This window comes from Manacus vitellinus, unplaced genomic scaffold (genome assembly GCF_001715985.3).
Source record: "Manacus vitellinus isolate BGI_N305 unplaced genomic scaffold, ASM171598v3 scaffold_11_pilon, whole genome shotgun sequence".
Lineage (NCBI taxonomy): Eukaryota > Metazoa > Chordata > Aves > Passeriformes > Pipridae > Manacus > Manacus vitellinus.
In genome coordinates, this window is record NW_021938895.1 from 20,075,341 (window position 1) to 20,090,241 (window position 14,901).

A 14,901-nucleotide genomic window follows, 5' to 3' on the forward strand; every position below is an offset into this window, starting at 1 on the left:
GGGGAAGGCCCTTAGTAATAAGCCCAGAAAATTCATTTTTTTTATGTGTGCCATTTGTAGAGAGATATCACAATTTTGTAGTGTTAAAGGAAAATAGAATGGAGAAAAGGAAATAAGGTTGACATTGAAAGATGACAAAGGAAACTTGATTTATCCATCTAGGTGTATCTGTCCTCTTTATAAAAGCTATACAGATTCATTCCAGTTATTTTATATGTAAATAGTATGCTATTGTTAACATTTCAGCTTTAATTTGAAAAAAGTGTATCACCACAGCATTTCTTAATAGGTAATACCAGAAGTGGGCATTCAGCAGACACAGCTCATTGCCCCATAAAGAATAAGCATATGAAATCTGTATACCATTTGGTGGAAGCCAAAACTAACAAAAACTAACCACCCTACTGCCATGTTTGAAGAGCCTGATAAGGCATTCACTTGGGGTCCCAGCTCTGAGTCCCTTATCTTCCATGATTCCCTCTTCATCACTTTGCAAAATAATCAGAACAGAAAGGGAGGAGCCCACAGCAGCACAGAGCCAAGATATGAAGAAATTCAAAGGCTCTCCAAAATACAGTCTCTAAGTTTCTGTTTGGCAGATGGACCAAGCTTTGTTCAGAAGTTTCCTCAAGACGTGCCTCCTCCAGTTATACCCCCAGCAGCATAGGGTCTTCCCCACATCTCTCAAAGAGGAAGAGGAATGATCACAATCCAAATATTGGAAACTCCAGCAGTAGTGCCCACAACAAGGTCATTATTACTCTGAATATTTTACCAATTTTTTGTTAGAATGTACTAATAATCCAAGTCATACCCATGCCAAGCTTTAGAGAAACAGTTTGGGTGTTAGTCTGATAGTCTCTAATTAACTGATGTGCACGAAGAGCACTGGCCTTGCTGGAGCCCCAGCCTGGCAGGGCTGCCCTCCTCAGCCATGTCCTTGTGCAGAACCTGTTTAGGAAAAGGAAGCACACAGAGAAGACAGCTGATGTTATGAGTTTGCAATGTGCCTTCTGCCTATAAAAGCAGAGTTTAGCTCTACAGTTTTGGATTAATTTGGGGTAGGTATTTTGTCATGCAATTAGACTACTGCCCTCCTGCAATATTGACTTGATTTATAATCTTCTGTTAAAGTTAAATTGTTTTAATATCTCTTTTGACTCTTTTTCCAGATACTACTTTTTATTACTACATGTATTTAGGAGACATTTAATCTCTTTTTAAATAAAATGAAAAGAGAAAATGGGTACAATACATATAAAAGCATACATTAACCATTTATGCAGTAAAACTAATCAAGGTACAATCAGGATGACCTCAATAGCTATAAGAGGAGCATATCAAGGATTTTCCTACATGGCTATGCGTTTCTGTCCCCCAAATGCTAGCATCTGGACAAAAATGAACATAGTCTATGCTCTCAGCAAATAAAACCTAGAGAGCTCAAAAACAGCAGAAATGCTTGGACATTCCGAGCAAAGGAGTGACACTATGGTTCCACCTGCCCTACCTCGTCAGCCCACAGAGCATAGTGCTGGCTGTGAAGGGTTTGGGGCCGCTGCCACTGCTCTGTTCTTTCCTTCAGGAACATTGCATTTGATTCCAGATAATGCTTCCATCAGCTGCCACAAGAGCTTCTCTTCATGCAATGCATAGCAACCTGGAAAAGTTGTAAAGTTACAATTTATTGCTAAGTATTTGTGAGCTTACATTTCATCTGAAAATGATGAGTCAAAATGAACCTTAATGGGTCAATCTTATCACTGAGTAATTCCAGCCTATGACCAGTAATATTTAGGCCTGCTACATATGCTTGGGATTCACACAAACCTCACCAGCTCAAGCTATACCTCATCTTGCAGTCTCACATGCCTTTTCTGGACAGGAAAGAATTCAAACCTTCAGCCTATTTTTCTGAAGTGTGACCTCAGCTAGCTCCACCTCCCCTTCATTTTTAAAAGCTGGAATAAATATTTTTCTAACTCATTTAGATATAATATTGATGATTTGCATTCTTAAGATAAACAAGTCATGGTGGAGCACATAGTTGTGCAGTGAAGTAATATTTTTAATGTCATGTCCACTTCTATTTATCCTTTTATTCATATGTACTGTTGAAAATACTTATGTAATACAAAGGTAATTTAAAAAAAATCAAACTGCACTCATTTCTATTTTACCTCAGTACAAGATAACTGTTAACAAAGTGTATATGCTTGTATATATACAACCAAGCAAAGCTACATCTGAGAAACTTACCAGTTCAGGAAAAAAAGAATAATTTTTATTGTTCTTTCTTATTTTTTGACATTATTTGAACAAAGCAGTTCTCTTGTTGGTATTTATTTACACAGTGTACAAAAGTGCACTCTCTGCTCTTCAGTTGCTTGCCAATACTTTTATTTATTTAAAAATCAATATCCTCACCATTAAATCCACTGTAGATGACAGATTTGCTACATGTAATAGTGTAGTTTTAGTGCAGCTTATATATTCTTCAGAAAAAGAACAGCTGTCTTGTATTGTTGTAACCACTTTTGTTTTGTCTTATACTTAAAGTATTTTTAAGGGTGATTTGAATCACATGGGACCAGGCAGTTCATTGAGATGCCTGTGAAGAGATAGCTAGTACACATTGATCTGAACTTCTGCAGTAATAAAGACAGTAGAAAATTGAATTGTTAAAAGCCAGGATACTACAGAAAAAAGTATAAAATAAAGTTCAAAAAATAATTATAGATTTTTTTTTTTAAGGCTAGAGTTCCTTGCTTCTGGTATCAAATGTATTTCACCATACAAAGTTTCACTTCTACTTTACCTGTTAACAAAAATCCCAACTAATTGCTTCTACAATATTGGGTAACAAATGAAAGACTCTGCATTCCTAAACAAGCACAGCATATTACAAGAAGGAGTAGAGAACATTGATCTAGCAGTGACTGAGGCAGAGGTAGCTGCAGAGAAATGGAAATTGAGAAACAGGAGTTTCTCATGCAGAAATTGCATGAGTTTCTCATGCAGTTCAACATGCAGAAATTGCATGAGTTTCTCATGCAGTTCAACATGCAGAAATTGAGAAACAGGAGTGAAAATTCAAGGAAATAGCATGCTGATCTACCTGAGAGTGGAAGGAGAATATATTCAGAAATGGCCTTCATAGACAGATTCCCATGCTCTAAATAAAGCCATAAAACATATTATACAGTGAAAAGTGTTGAGGGAACACCTGAAACAGCAAAATATTTCATGTTGCTCATGAGAAATATATTTTCAAAATTGAATACAGAAGGTTCAAATATTATATGTGCCTTTTTGTATTGACAAGTGATATCTGGTGTTAGATTTACCCCTAAGTTATATTAAATAATTTCACAGATTTTTGCAAGATTATCTGACTGATAAAATCCTAACTGATAACAGAGACAAATTTTGCAGGGAGCTAGAAGTCACATAGCACAACGCTCCAGAAACACATCTAATAGAATATATTTATCTCAGTAATAATATGAGATGTGGGAGCCAATAATCAGGCCACCAAATTAGATGCCAGGGTTAGAGCTGCCGATTCCTTACTGTCAAAGATTGCAAATATTGGCCTTTGTCTGTAGTACCACCTAGTGTCAAAAACTCTTATCTCCAAGCTGAAAAGAACTGGATTGAACTCCATCCATGCTCCTTTATTTCCTCTGTCCAAACTATGCAGGAAGGGTGTCCAGAAGGCCTCTTTCATGATGTCAAGCTCAAGGAAGAGTCTTTCATACTTTTGCTTGCTTCATGAAAACAGAATTTTGAGCCGAAAAGACGTTCAGGTTTTTGGGACAGGAGGTAAAAGTTCCCCCAATATTATGCACAACGTCGAGTACGATTAATTTTTTCCACAGCGTGAAGAACCAAAAACGCTGTAGGGCTTCTCTGAAGTGAAAGTGAGAGAAAGCCTACAGTGAGTGAGGCTGTGGTGGCTCAGTCCAGGCACTGCTTTGCATCTGTGGGCAAGCCCAGAGTGGAATCAGAGAACTTGCTAAGAGAGGCATTGCCTGCATGCCAGAGAGCCAGCAGCTCCAGCAACACCCTGAAAATTCATCCTCCTGCTCTCCACATGTTTATTTCCCCATGTATATTTTCTTTCAAAATCAAATGTTCTCCTCTAGATCCCAGGTTCTCAGATTGCCTAGGGAGGTGGCCATGCAGCAAGTCTGCCTCCTGCCTGCCCATCTGGCAGGGAAGCTTGCAGGGCACAGGAGCAGGAGAGCTGGGCAGCCCTGGAGTCAACGTGCCTGCCTGCCTGCCAAGGCAGGAGAGCTGCCCACCTGCCAAAGATTGGCATCTGGCAGTCCCTCTGGAGCAGGGGGCTCCCAGACAGCTGGCAGGCTGTGGGAGCAGGACAGCCCTGTGTTCCTAGAGCCCCATGCCAGAGGAGTGGGAAGCAGAGAGAGAGAGATTTGGTGACCACCCAGTCTGGGGGTTCCAACAGAGTTGGGCAGCTCCTGAGCCTGGCAGCTGGGAACCAGGCAGGCTGGCATGGTGACAGGTTGTACCTTACTCAGCCTAACCAGGGCTTTTGGGATCTCTCCCCTCAAAACCTTTCTAGTGGAAAGTGGTTTTGCCCCAGAATTTCTTACTCACTCTGTTTGGGACTTCCCAAAAACACGCTATCTAGAAGAAAAGTCTGTAAAGTGACAGAAAGCTCACAGAAAGCTCACAACATGAATTCAAATTAAGGCAGAAGAGATTCAGCAAATGTGAAAGGATACACAGCAGGAACATTTACTAAACCAGAATGGAGCATGTTGACTGTGAATTCCTTGGAGATGCAGCCAGCCTCTGCACAAGGACCTCATGTGACTAATGAGTAGCTGCCATGGCAGCTCCGTGTATAGTTTGTAGGTTTACTGATAAATTCAATACATGAGCAGGCCAGAGAAACAACATAAAGATTAAATATATAACAAAAATTTGTAGCAACATCAGTTAATTGCAAATCTGAGGCAGGAGGTGTTAATTACAATTATAGATGAGCCACCTAGTAATTCACATTAGTGAGTATAGAGCAATTATCAACCTGCTGGTTTTCTTGCTACTTATAATATACATGTTTTCCTACTTTTGATGGAACATAATAGCTGTATTGAACAATGTAAAAGAACAGTAATGGATATAATGCCTATTTAGGTAATCTACAGCTGTGATACACAATATTATCACAAAGACATTCTATTTGGAGTAAGTCACTTCAGACAGCTAAGTGTTTCTGCTGCTAGAACAGAGTAGAAAATACATAATGGGCATTTCACAGATGGACAGATACACTTTGTTTCTTGCATTAAGATTTACAAATACAAATTAACCTTGACTGGATCTGAGGCAAAAGTACAGTTTAAATTGTGCACCAGTAAAAAATCAAATCTAAGAGTATTAACATCAGTAAATCTGTCTGTAAGTGAAAATTTGGAAAAAATCTTTGTCAATTGATTGAAGAAATATAGTCTCCAAATCTGGCAGATGTGTTATTCCTAGGAGATACTAACTGTTTTGGTTTAACATGTCTTAACATGCCATCATCATGTTAGCAGCCTTATCATATAACACATCATCATACGGAGTACTATAAAACAGGCATTAAAGACAAGGTGACCTTCTCAGGAATAGGTCACTTAGTGCCATGTTAGTGTCATACCCATGTTCTTCACCATGGATCTATTTCAGTGTCAAGGTTCTGGTCACACTGATAGTGCAGAGGTACCCAGGGGAAGGTAGAATGTACACAGAGCAACTGGTAAAACTATCCTGTCTCTGTTTACTGAAATGCAAGGCTCTGTTTTACTCTACTAAAAATTTCTGGGTTGTCCTGTACAATGAAAATCCCTTTCAGTCAAAGGGCAGTTACACATCTCTAACTAAACCTCCCTGGGATGAACTCTGTACATTCATACTTACAAGACACTCCACTGGTTTATTTCTGACAGTGCCTTACCCCTTGATCACTCAAGCCTTACAGAGATGTTATAAAACCACTATTTGCTTCATACTGAAGCAGAACACGAGCCACATTTTGAAGATATAACACTGTTATTTCACATGCTTTTCATATATTTATGCCATTAGTTCAGTCACATTGAAATTCAATACAAGGATATCAAGCAACTATGCAATTTGTCTGAAAACTAGTATCTTTCGGGGCAGATGTTTATCAATTAACAGGCACAACTGGGATATTATAACTAAGCTACACATTTTCTGCTTGTTTAGCAGTAAGTGAAGCTGAATTCATTGAGAGCAAATTAAATTCCTCCTAGGTTAATGTACAGAACAAAACTTCACCACATTAGCAACATTATTATCTTACTACTCATGTTTTGAAGTAATTGCAAACTTCAGTGTTAGGAACAGTGGCTAGAACTAACTAAATATTTTGAATTAATTCCATGACTATTTACTCACATTTTCAAAGAAATTTGTTTTGAGTTACATCTGCACCATTTCAGTGTTTCATTTCTGGATTACATTCACCAAAACCACCTGCCCAGCAGATTTGTGTATTACATAAGTCAACATAGCTGCTATTTTGAAAGCTTAGCTGAAATATAAAGCAGTATGCCCTTTATACTTTCTATGCAGCAATAAATATACCTAGAATTATGATATATCTATGTGTTCTTCTTCCTCCATAACCAAGTATGCATATGTTATCACCCTGTCTTAATCTGAGATTCTTTGACCAGTTTTTGATCAGATCAAATTTCCAGATGAGGTACTACCATTTTCAGACCTTTGAGTCTGAATAAGTTTCAAAGCATGTTACCATCATCCCTGGCCTGAAATTCCTAGTATTTCCATAATGGCACTGGGACTTGTATGATGTCAGAGCAGAGAGCTACAAATGAATTATAATTTCTTCCCTCTCTAACACTCAGATTGAGCAATGTTTTTACTTTCTTTGATGTTGCTGAAAGATAATTTTGCTGACAATAACCATAACTGCATATGTCTCAGGCCTTGTAGATACTCTTAATCCAAGGAATAACTTATAGTGTAACCTCACTCTATCAACCTCCATAAATCAAACCCTCTACATTATGTTTCGCCTCACATAAGTGAACTGCTAGAGAATTTGAGTGAAATTCAAGTACCACTGCCAAGTGTGACAATGTCTCAGGATAACTAAACAGATATTCAACACATTTAAATACTGAAAAGAACTTTACAGACTTTAATTGTGAAGTGCTTTCACTGGAAAATTCTTCATTTACTTCAACAGAAGCAACGTTTTATCTTTTCTACTCATGCTTGATATGATTGTAATTCTGTGTTCTTTAAAGACTCATGAACAACTAAAATAAAAATAAATGGTTTCAAAATTTTAGAATACTTTGGGATTTGTCACTGATAGTGAAGCATCAGAAATGATCAAATGTAAATAGAGCCTAGACACTGGTATTGGCCATAGCTGAGTTCTAAGTACCTTCCTCTGTATCTGAGCATCATCACTGCCAGCCACTGGAAATCAAACCTCACATTATTATATGTAACAAAGGAATCACTTGTCCTTTTTCCCTTGGAACCAGGCAGAAGTTACAGCTTCCAAGGTATTTTATAGTGAATGAAGTTAACTTTAGTATCCTTGGACTACTCCACCCCTCGAAGAAATTTTTATGGCTACAACTATGTTAGCTGAGTACACTCCAGGCATGAGTTTTTTAATGACATTTCCAACAGCTTCTTAATTACCCCATCTTTCAGTCCTGTGTAAGCTTTTGCTTCCTATTCCCCCAAGCTGACAGGCACTTCATATTGCTGTGTTCTGTTCCCATTCTATTTCGTATTGCAGACCACCATATAGTCCTAATTCTGGGCAGCTGAGGCTGTGACCCCAAATACAGCCTTTAAGATCACTGCATTCACATACTAGCATGTACTTGTCCAAGTACAAGTCCAAGAACCATGAGTCGATACATAATTATAATGCCATCCTAGAACGACTAAGTAGATCATTTACTGAGTCCCTAGTTTGGCTGTGTAGCACAAACTCTTTGAGGAACTTCTGGAGTAAAAAAAGCAGTAATTGAGCCACTGAAAGACAGATAGTTCTCCAGCAATGCATAATAGGCAAATTCCTAAAAGCTTTTAATTCTGTGTGTTGCTGTGATTCAGTTCCAGAAATTCAGACATAAGTTCCAGAGCAAGTATTGATGTCATCAGCGGGAGATGTGTAAAAGGCAAGAAAGTGTAGCATCATAGAGGACTTTTTAAATAGTTTATGAATCATAACACATGGTATCTTTCATTTGTGAACATCACACAAAAACTAGAAAAATTACTGTTGTTTTTAGGGGGTAGGAATATATCTATTGTTAAGGATAGGTCTGGTGTAATTCTCCTGCTGTGACATCACAGATGATGCCAATCTATGGGAGATAGTCCTAACTTGTATATTTTGTCTAGGCACAGTTGCATTTGGCTTGGCATTACTAAATGCTACAAAAAGAAGTAGTCCAATGACAAGAAACTAATCTGTACACAAGGAGTAATCTGAGGTAGCTGAAACACTGAGCACAACCCACTTCCAAAAGGGAATTGCCTGTGTTGGGGACTAGATTATCTTTAAGATCCCTTCCAACACAAACAATTCTATGATTCTATGTCATAGTTACAAAAAGCAGCACAAACTTAGAGTTACCAACCAGCCTTTTGGAGCCCTTGGTGCTTGAGAGTACAAGTGCATCCCCGGGGCAATCCTGCCTGGAAGAGCATTGTAACCCACAGAATTAGTGATCCAAACAGGAGTTATCCTGACTGGGTGCAGGTCTATGCTGTGCTATCATGCATGTAGAGCCTGGCCTTCAGACTTTTTTGCTGCATGTACCCCTTGGCTGCAGGGTCACCTCATTGTCACAGCAGAGCCTCTGCACAACTCACACACAGCTCAGCAATTACACCACCTGCATGACCTGGCTCTAAAAAGTGCAGCAAGATGATCTCATGTGAACATCGTTTTTTTCTGACAGTAGAAATTATTAATGCAATTGTTTTCTTTTAAGATAGTTGTGTAAGATCTCAAATGGCCAAAAAATGAGTAAACTTTCCATGTATAGGATCCACACAGTGTGTTATGCCCTGGTTGGAGACCCGTTTGATGCTGGGCATCTAGGGATTCACAGCATCTGAAGGAATATAAGATTATCTACATGATCCTCTTTTCCTTTATAGTGTTAATACCAAAAAAATGGGATTTTAAGTGATACCTTGACAGATTCTGAGTGCCTTTCATTCTAGGACCATAAGAAATCAGCACCTTCTGGTGTAAAACAACACCATATTTTCTTTCTGTAGCCTGCAGTAGGAAAATGGAATTGGTTTTCATTTGTCTAAGTTTATGGGGCTCCATTTTGCTGCATTTTCAAATGAAAGGTATCAGAAAGCTAGTTACTGGAATAAAACAAGTTTTAAGGAAGACAATGGTCATCTGTGTTTTCTGAGTATCCAAACTTCAGTTTTGGCAGTACTAGGAAATAGAAATGTCATTTTGTTTTAGCTCCTTGGCACTTATGATCACAGCATGTCCAATTGTTGGCAGAAAGACAGGCAACTGAAAAGCCCTGACACTCCATAGTGCAGGCATCCATCATTATGTCACCATTTCGCTATCACCTTTCATTAAAAAGCAAATTAGAAGACTGACTTAAATGTTATAAAACTTGGTCAAAAGCTAACCTCTGGCTACAGATCTTGCATGCAAATTTTAAAGAAGAAAGAACGATTTCTAAGGGTTTCTGAGGATAAGACATGGAAGGTAGGCTTATAATGAAAAACTACTACCTCTGTTCAGTGACAGTAGTGTCAAGCATTATTAACAGCTCCATTTGTACTGTGAGAAAAAATAGACAAAACAAACAAAAAAAAGAAGATGCGTGAAGTTTCAAATAAAAGCTAATATGAGTTTTGTACCCAGGATAACTCTCTATTTCACTCCAGAATTTTAAAAGTTGAAGTTAAAAGTGGCTGCTAAAACAGGCATTCTTTTGATATAAGACAGGGTGATGGAAAAGATCTAAAGTAAAAATTTTTTCAGATTTTCTGGAGCTTACCATGGTATCACTTTTGCTATTAATAACTATGCACAGCACAGACACTGAAGCCCTAAGCCCTTAAATGAGTGTACAGAAAAGCAAAAACACTGTGACTCAAGTTGTTCTCTTTCCTTCTCTCCCAGTTCACGGGAGAAAGAAAATTAGATCTATTCTGGTAGCAGACTCTTAGCTCTTGATATACTTGCTCACCTGTTCCAGGTAGGACTCTGCAGGCAGAGATAACACTTTGTCTTGTAAGACGGAGCCCCTGCCGCTACCACTGTGCTTACAATACTGACATAAAATTCCATGACCATTAGTGTAGGTCCAATAGTTTGACCCAGGTAGTTTCATAAAGCAGATCTGAAAGAAATGCAGGTTTGGAGTTTTTCTATTTTATTTATTTCCTTACAGAAAAGTCTAATTGTGACAAGAAATACTCAGGTTCAGAAACGGTTTCCATCAGTCACTGGTATTTGATAGGTAGTGGGTTTTTATTATTATTTTAAAAATAAATAGAAACTTCACTATTTGGAAATAATTAAAAGCACTAAAAACCAAAGCACTTGTGCTCCTCAATCTTTTCTGATGTTCTGCGAAATCAGTGAGAAAGGCAGTGACAGAATGAACACCATCACTTCTTCCTGGGTTGTGTGACATCCACCAAAGGGAAGAATGAAGGTTCTGCAGACTGGTTATTTTCCTTACTCAGGGTGTATTTACATGGTTACAGGTATGTTTAACTATGACATTTGACTAACTCATTGTTTAGTTAACCACACTTTTACTTGCAAAGTTACCTGTACTTTGAAGTGGACTACTGGACTACAGCCTTAGAGGTTCTGTGCCTTTAAATTAAAGCAGAGTAGGGATCATATGTGCCCTGGAGATGACAGCCATTACCCAGTACTAAGAAATCTCTTTGATATGCTAGCAGTAAAAGCTAATAATAAAGAACAGAAAAAATAGCTTTTCAATGATCTGCTCCTTCCAAATCCACTTTTAGTGAGGAAAACAGACAAAATTTTTATCTACAACTTTATCTATAGCTTTTCTCAGTCCTCAGAAGTACACAAAGTTTAATGATCAGTGAAACACTTGGCAACAGTAAAGGTTGAAAGACAAAACCCATATTGGTCTTTGTTACTCTCATCTCCTCAAATGTAATGTACACACTTTATATAATATAATTGTGATTTCTTCCTCCAAAGGTCCTAACAACAGCTCCTATGTTGCTATAAGTAACTGTTTAATCTATAAGGAACTCTAAAAATGGTCTGCTTAAAGGAACTGGTCCTAGCATTTAGTAGTATGTACTACATCCAGGTCTTGGCCCTGGATTTGAAGTGCTAGAAATCAGATATGAGGCTAGAAAATGTGGGGGTTTTATCTAAACTGAGCATACAAAGCAACTAAAGTCACTGAAGGCAATCTATATTGTCCTAATGCATCACAAAGAGCACTGTCAAAATGACCCACTCAGAAAGAAAGTTAACGTTCCCTATGGTCCAGCAAAAAGAAAATATAATTAATTAGAACCCTATAAAACATTATGATAAATATCTTATTTATTAGACTACTTCAGCAAGATCTATCTAATAAGAAATCAGATTGCTTTCAGAATTGGCTGGAACTGCCACTACCTAGCCACCAAGCAGTGAGAAACAGACTATGTTCATTTAAGCAGGAAATGTCCCTCAGCTTTCATGTATTTACTATAAATATGACCTGAGTTTACGAAAAGCTCTTCAGCCATTGTTTCACTAAGACAAGAGCAAACAGAAGAGCAGTTCTCTAATGACTGATACTACTGAAAGGTCTGTTACATGGCTCGCTGCTTGACCTGTAATGTGGGATAAGAAGCTTCTTTTTACAGCAGCAATGCCTCCAGGTCACATTTAAGCATGTTTTTTTCTTAATGAAGGCTGTTTTATTTCACAGACCATACCATCATCGTTATACTGGCACAACAGCACTGGAAACTAATCCTCTTCCGAAGGAAATACAAAAACTATGTCCAAATTAGCAAGCCTTTAAGACAAATACAGAGTCATTAGAGTGAAACAGTTAGTGTTAGGGAGTGGATATCCATGGTTTTTTTATATATTCCACTTGCCTTAATCTAGTTCTGTTTCCCAAATGTTTATTTGCAGGTGGACCTCATCTTCTAGATTTTATTTAATCTAAAAACCAATTCATGTGTACTAAGGCCACCCCACAGTGTGAATGGAAGGAAGGGTGGGAAATGTCAGGAGATTCAGTTCAAAAGTTCACTCCTGAACTAAAACACTATGTCCATATTGTCCATAAACACAGAAGGAGTCTTCCTGCTGATGTAAATTTATTTCCTCTTTAAATTATGTAAAGTCCATTACATTGTTTTTTGCTCATACAAGAGTTGACATTTTTCATGCCCATATTCAAAGCCAACTTGCTTGTACTGGCAAAAGTATATTTCATAAACCTGGTATACAAGTAACATCAAAGGTAAATCAGCACAAAGTATTTCTTCTAAACATGAGACTGCATACCTCGAACAAGATTCCTGCACATGCATCACTCTTGTAAACATGACAGATATATTAATTATGCCACAGACAAGATGAGCTTCTGACACTTAATGCTATTTCTGTATGTTCTGAATATATTAGGATTATATAAAATGCAGCATCAACCACTCCATGCATAAAATTTGTATTTGTTGGACATTATTAATGGGAACACAAAGCCTCTCTCAGTATGTGTATGTACATGGGCCTTTAAACTATGGTTTGCAGAGTAACTATCATTAATTTTAAAAGCCATCCAGTCATATTCCTGCACAAAGCTTTGAGAGTGTAAGAGTAAGCTCACATGTGCACAAGAATGATAAATGTATTCCTTTGCCTCACAGACACGATTTATATTCACCACTGCAGTGCCCATCATTTTTATGTAATGCAATGCATTGTAATGACTTCTAAGTAAATAAATACTTTACAATGAAATAAATCAGGGAACTTCAGGCAAGAGCTTGTTAGAATTTTTCAGTGAAACTTTTATTATTTGGGAGAGACCATTTATCAAAGGTTTTTGTGGGATTAGTAGGAGTGACACTTACTGGGAAAGGTTTCCAATCTCTAATATGGACATGCTAGAAATACAAAAAGAAATGCAGGCAACAGAAGAACTCGTAATTGCAGGAGGTCTTTTGATGTACCGAACTCTTAGGAGTCCTTCTTTCTCATGATATTTTTTTTCTGTGGGTGGTACTTTTCTTATATCTGCAATTAACTATTTATTAGTCCAAAGAGAAAGAAAAGCTATTAGACATATCCTAAGGGGTGGTCTCATCCTCTCAGTTAAAAATTTCTGAACATATACCCAATATATGTTTATTTATTTATAATATATATATATTTACTTCTGTACTATTTTATTAATATATTATAAAACATATACAAAAATAGAAACTAAAAAGTATGAGATAAGCATTATTTTAGAGTTTATTTTATTTATTAATGGTACAAAAATCACAGAATTATACAATGGTCTGGGTTGGAAGGGACCTTAAAGATCATCTAGCTCCAACCTCCCTGCCATGGGCAGGGATGCCACCCACTAGACCAGGTTGCTCAAGGCCCCACCCAAACTGCCCTTGAACACAAGGCATCCACAGCCTCTCTGGGCAGCCTCAGAAGTGCTTCACCACTCTTTGAGTAAAGAAGTTCTTCCTAACATCTAACTTAAACCTGCCATCTTTCAGTTTAAAACCACTGCCTCTTGTCCTGTCACCATGTGTCCATATAAAAAGTCCCTCTCCCTCCTTTTCATAATCCCACTTTAGGCACTAGAAGTCCTCAATGTAGTCTCCCTGAAGTCTTCTGTTCCCCAGGTTGAACAACCCCAGCCTCAGCCTGTCCTTGTAGGAGAGGTGCTCCATCCCTATGATCATTTTTGTAGCCTTCTGGACTTGCTCTAACAGGTCCTGTCTTTCTTGTGTTGAGGACCCCAGCCTTGGATGCAGCACTCCAAGTGAGGTCTCATGAGGGCAGAGTAGAGGGGCAGAATCACCTTCCTTGACCTGATGGCCACTCCTCTTTTGATGAAGCCCAGGGTGGCTTTCTGGGCTGTGAGTGCACACTGTTCGCTCATGTCCAGCTTTTCATCCACAAGAACCTGAAGTCCATCTCAGCAGGGCTGCTCTCAATGAATTCTTCTCCCAGCCTGTACTCATGTCTGGGACTGCTCCAACCCATGTGCAGCAGCTTGCACTCGGACTTGTTGAACTTCACAAGGTTGTCATGGGCCCACTTCTCTAGTTTGTGTTTTCTTCCTGCTCTCCAAGTGATTCCTTTGAGCATCCTGAGGTGTGCGCACACTCTACTTTGCAGACCACTGAACTACAGTACCAGCCTCAAAGACATGAGTCCTACTCCCTCATCTGACCTGAAAAGAGCCAGGATTTGGGTTCTCACAAAAACATCTTCCAAGTAGTCTTGACTTTGCTATGACAGTTAAGATGGTAGTGCTACACTCCTTTTGTTTGAATTCTTCTATCTCACCACTAGCAGGAACATGAATTGTCATTTCTGCTATCGTGAGTCTTGATCATTTGCAAGACAACTCACTAGAATTCAGTATATAGTAATGATGTCTATATTCAGCAAAACTGCTGTTGCCCAGCAGAATGCTTAAAAAGTTATCTTTTAATATTTCTAAGTTACTCTCAAATTAATCTTATTACTCAGTCCCCTTTCATACATACTCAAATAATTCTCATACATAGATAAACAGTCTTAAAGTTGCATACAAGAATGCTTATTCAGTCTTGTTTAAGCTCCGACATAATTCCTTA